Below are 5468 nucleotides of genomic sequence, written 5' to 3' on the forward strand. Positions count from 1 at the left end.
ACTATCCTAGCGATTTGATTTGAAACTGTCTCATTGCTACTTATTTATCAATAAAATTATGGCAAAAAACAACAATAAAAAATAAAAAATAAAACAATGTTGTGATTCCAGAGAGAATGACTATTTTAATATTCAAAGCTTTGATCCATTTTGACTTTAGTTTAGTGCATGGTGATAGAAATAGGTCTAATTTTAGCTTTCAACATGTGCAAAGCCATTTTTTCCAGTACCATTTATTAAAGAGACTATCTTTTCTCCAGTGACAAGAACATTGCCAATCAAGCGGAAGACCCAACACTATTATGGGCTATTGGACTCTTTTAGAATATTTTGCTGAGTTTACACACCTATAATATTCAAATAATGGAACTTAACAAAAAAAGAGGGTACAGATGAATGTCCATTTTGTATCTGTGTATTCAAAGTGGTTAGGATAGATATATAGTTACAGTCTCTTAGTGAATAGAGTGATTTGTTCTAATGGTGTTTGTAAATAGGCTATCATGTCTGCATCTTGTACAGCAATTAACCACTAGGAAGAATGTATGCAATGTGTTAATTATTGAAACTGTCCTACCAATTTGATTTGAAACTGTCTCATTGCTATTTGTTTATCAATAAAATTATGGGAAAAAAAAAGAAAACAAGCAAAATGCTGATAGGCCTGTGAAGAAAAAGAATCCTTCTCTGTGGCTGGTGGGAGTGTGGACTGCTGCAACCACTGTGGAATTCAGTGTGGAGATTCTTCAAAAAACATTGAAATAGGGGTTCCATTTAGTCCCTTCTTAGTATCTTCCCCCCAAAATTAAAAGCATCACATCACAGTGTTACATGCACACCCCTGTTCACAGCGGCACAGTTGGTAATATTTAGGTCTTGGAAATAGCCCAGATGCCCAGCAACTGATTAAGGAACAAAGAAGTTGTGGGTTGTTTTTTTGTTGTTGTTGTTTTTATATAATGGAGCACTGGTCTTCCATAAAGAAGGACAAATTTGAGCCATTTTTAGCTAAATAGATATACATTGAGACCATACTTCTAAGTGAAATAAATCACACACATGTTTAAATGCTGTAGTTTCTCTTTTGTAAGAAACTGAAAGTATAAATAAGGACAAAAATGCATCATAGATATTTGGAAATGGAGACAAAATATTCAAGTGAAAGGGTAAACAAGGGAGAAGGGAGGGGAAAAAGAAGGAAGGGGAGAGGAAAAAAGAGAATAGATGGGGCAAAAAGAACCCAAAACTTTGGTAAATAGTGAGGGCAAGTGTGGTTGAAGAGAGAGGAAACGGGAAGGAAAGAAGAAGCAAGCTACGGCACACACAGATATGAATTGCCTGTGATGAATGTGATTGCTGCGTATGTCTAAAATCTACCAACAAAAGAAGGGAAGCAGCACAAGTCCACGTTGCTAAAGAGCTCTACACCAGACATGCCAGAGTGCACTGAAATGACCTCCAGGTCTTCTATGCAATCCACATTGTAGGAGGGATGTTCAATGACAAGTGTGCAGAAGTACAGAAAAAGAAAAAGAAAAGATTGAAATTCAAAATCAAATCTCAAATGACACAATAATAAGAGCCTGCTTTAGTGGATTTCTCCCTCGCCCCTTTTATATATCTTGGGCAGGGTAATTTTTTTGTTTTCCATCCGATCCTGGTGGCCTTTTGAGACTCCATTCCATCTGTCGAAATGTTAACTCTACCAGTCATTACAGAGAAGTACCATACTGAACAAGAATGGCTAGCAAGGAGCCAATAATGTAGCTCAGTGGCTTAAGCATGTGCCTAACAAGTGTAAGATCCTAAGTTCAATGCTCAGTACAGAAAAAAAGGAATGTCTAACAAATCAAGCGAATAAAACTGAAAAGATCAAAGGAAATGTGTATGTATGAAAAATATGACATTACATATAAGATTAAATGATGCAGGCTCAAAATTGTCCCAGAACTAAAGCATTGGCATGGTTGAGGTCAATAGACAAAGTATTATAGAGAGAAAGAGTCTCAAATCCAGTTTAAAAGAATAGAAACGCCACAATAAATCAAGAGCAAATATAAGGGCTATCCCAGGAAAGAGAACCATTTTATAACTGAAGCAAAACTATGTAGATGGGATTAGTCTTACTTATGTGAGGGGTAATAGCCAAATTGATTTCCTGTTGTTAGGCCTTCAGAGTATAGTCAGAGCTTTGAACCCCAGCCTTCTTATTCTTCCACTATTGCTTTGTACTCTTTCATCCCCATCTTATGTCATTTTGTCAGGGACGCTTCCCAGAACCCTAAAATTGGGACAGCCCTTTTATACTCCTGCCATCATCACCATCATATATGTGTCTCTAGCATTTGTTCTTAACATCTGTAACAAACTTTCATATATATATATATATCCCAAGCCATGCCTGACACTGAGTAAATTTGAAATTAAATGAATGACTGAGCAGATGATTATCAGACTCTAAACACTGAGATCTAGCTGCAAGAAATAACATCACTAATACAAGGGTGAAACATGTTTCAAGTCCTCCAGAACTCAGGATGTAGTGCTGGTGGAGGAATGAGCTGCTTAAGATGAATTATAAGGGAACATTATAAAGCATTCCGCAGATACACCGGATACTGCTGAAAGTATGAGAGGAGCTGGCAAGACTGCCAAGAGGGTCAGGGCAGGCTGCACAGAGGAGGGGAGCTCTTCACTGAGACTTAAGGACGAGGAGGAGTGTTCACTGTTTAGTTAGCAGAGCAGAAAGCACAGAATTTGAAACCTGAGCAGTGTAGTGAGCGGTAGATTAGATTGGAGCTCAGTGATGCTTTGAACTGTGTTTTCTGTTTTATCTACAGAGAATCACAGCCAAAACATATTGTCACAAGTTGAAGTCTAAATTGCTTTTGATCACAAGTTCCCAAAGGGTAAGAATGATGTCTTTGGTATGTTCTCTCAGAACTTCATGCCTTCTGCACAGTGGGTATTCAATAAATATTTAATACTAATGAGTTGATTAATTGAGAGCATTCATTTTCCATATGCATGGGTACTACTTTCTTTTCACTTTAATTACTATTGCTTTAATCATCACTAAATACCATTGTTTAGATAGCAGTTTGGTTCCTTGTTAAGTGCTCTGGCTGACTGAGTTTCTAGCCCTAAGGTAAGAGCAGTATCAGAGGATAACACTGTTCTTATGTCAGGTAAATGATTTTGTGACACTTCCTATATGCAACTGAAACAGTAGAAATCTGGAAAGACATGTGTTGAAAAATAGCATCTGAATGGGTGTTGGTGAGGATGATTGACACTAGAAAGTAGAGAGGGAGTATCCTGGCAGGAATCAAGGGCAGAGGCTGAGATAAAATCAGAAAGAATCTTTTCAATAAATGTGTGAAGGAATGGATGGGCTCCTCGCTGGATGGTAGCTTTGAAGGGGAAACACAGATCCAGCAGAAATACACCCGAAAAAACATGGGGGAAAAATGGAAACTCACCTGCAAGCCAGATCACCTCTGCCATTCAGTCATCACACTGTTCATGCTCCGAAAAATCCAGTTCACCTCGGCTGAGCAAAGGATAAAGAGCAGCCAAGACTCGAGTCAAGATGAACCGGCAGACCTGCACCCTCTGGCAAATCCCAACCAGATACTGAAACAGAAATACAAAGATGAGAGCTGGTAAGGAGGAGGAAACAGGAGAAGGAGAACATACTGCATTCTCATGAGCTTCAGTGGAGAATGTATTGAGGAGGGAAGATCAACTTACAGCCTCCTACCACCCAGAGTCCGGCAGGGAGCAAGTGATCAGTGCAGACCAAGGATGAGATGGTCAGGCTCCCTGCATGATCTTAATTCATAGTAATGGGTGATAAATGTTGTGTTCTCCTTCCCTATTCATGCCACAATGCAGCCTGTTATGCATAAAACATCCAGAGTAATATTTTCAAAATACAACTCACATACTATCACTCTCCTGTGTGAAGCTCCCCAACGCTTCCATAATATCACTCCATGATTATCATAGCACAGGGATCTCTAACTCAGAGTCTAGAGGGACCAGACTGTAAGTGTTAAACATATGTTACGAGGCTGGAAGAACCTCTCAGAATTAGAGAATGTGTAACTCATTTAAGAGAGCTGACAGTGTTCACCTCCAACCATGTACTGCTGTGTGAAGATGTTAACCCAGCCTTGCTAGAACACCTAATGTTTCAACACCAACTGGATATCAAAATTTTCATGTGAAATCTGATTTTGGAATGTTGGATCAAATTTATAAAATACAGCTCTTGCCAAGCAAAATGTGTCTTCCTGGCTATTGTGTCTTCTAACTTCCAACTGGCCTGTTCTCTAAGGCCTTTCTACAATTAGGGTCAGCTAAAGTCATCTCATGTTTCCTACATCTTAAAATGTAGGAAACACAATCAGCATTGTGAAAAGCAAATAACAGAGTCAAAGGGCTCTGTGCATATCTGAGAAGTCAAGAGAGTAGCATTTGGGTTAAGGCTAAGAGACAGAGGTAGGAGAAATCATGGGAAGAAGAATATGTCGCTGCAGAAGGGACAGCACTTGCAACTGGAAATACCTTAAGGACCTGTTGAAACAGCACACTATTCCTTGCATGGCCTTCACTATAGAACTTAGAATTTCTGGTCAGTAACTTGACAACTTCATTTTATTAAATTTCTTATAAGAAGAGACAATAGAGCATCAAAGTAGGTAAATGAAACAGTCAAAAAATAAATAATTTCAGGTGGTGATTAGCGGTACAAAGGAAGTAAAAGAAGGCAGTAGAATAAAAAGGGGGCAGTGGAGTTGGGACATAGGCATCTCTCAGGAGGTGAAACCTGACCTAAGAACTGAAGGATGGGAATGTTGTAGACAAGTAAAGGTTTCCGGGAAGAGTCTTTGGGGCAGAAGGAACAGGTGATACAGATGTGGAAGACATAGAGCAGTGACAGAAACCTCACCTCTGTCAGCCCTCAGCTGAGTTACCACAGCCTCACCCCAATATCCTGACCTTGGATAACAGCACACATGCCGGCAGTGTTGGCACATTGAAGTAAATAAGTGGATTTGGGATTGCAGTTTGAGCACTCAGCCTCTAAAGTTTTGTGAGATGGGCCCACAGGGTTATTGGGAGGTGTCCTGCTGAATCCAGTGGCATGGTAAGAATTTTGCTGTATTTTTGTTGAGAAGGAATTGAAAAGTTTCATGAACAATGTTTTTAAAAAATCATCCTGGACGGTATGTGGAAAATTGACTTGAAGAACAGAGAACAAAAAAAAAAAAATGTAGATTTTCTAGAAAGTAACTGCAATAGACCAGGCAAAATATTAAAGTACTTTGAGTTGTTTTTAACAGTGACAAGTTGCTATACAAGTTCTGAGGCAGATAAATGAGAACATGGAATAAAGGATTTTGACAATCAAGGTCAAATTTTGAAAACTAAATCAATTCTTGAGAAGAGTATTGAGAGTA

This window comes from Octodon degus, unplaced genomic scaffold (assembly GCF_000260255.1).
Source record: "Octodon degus isolate 3935 unplaced genomic scaffold, OctDeg1.0 scaffold00003, whole genome shotgun sequence".
Taxonomy (NCBI): domain Eukaryota; kingdom Metazoa; phylum Chordata; class Mammalia; order Rodentia; family Octodontidae; genus Octodon; species Octodon degus.